The sequence below is a fragment of the Macrobrachium nipponense genome, chromosome 43, assembly GCF_015104395.2.
Source record: "Macrobrachium nipponense isolate FS-2020 chromosome 43, ASM1510439v2, whole genome shotgun sequence".
Taxonomy (NCBI): domain Eukaryota; kingdom Metazoa; phylum Arthropoda; class Malacostraca; order Decapoda; family Palaemonidae; genus Macrobrachium; species Macrobrachium nipponense.
Window position 1 is genome coordinate 50,191,244 of NC_061104.1, and position 249 is coordinate 50,191,492.

Below are 249 nucleotides of genomic sequence, written 5' to 3' on the forward strand. Positions count from 1 at the left end.
ACTGTATTAATCTTTGAGACTATATAATAATATAATTTCAAAGTCATCTTAAACATTATTACCTTTTAAGATATATACGTGCACACGTACTTCTAACACTTCCAGCCAAAAGAAAGAGAGAAGGGGTGAGAGTTACCACTATGACATATGTATCTTGTAGGGCTAGTGAGAGAGAGAGAGAGAGTTGTCCTTATTTAAAGAGTGAAATGGAAAGATTATTATATTTATTTAAAATATTATAATATGAAT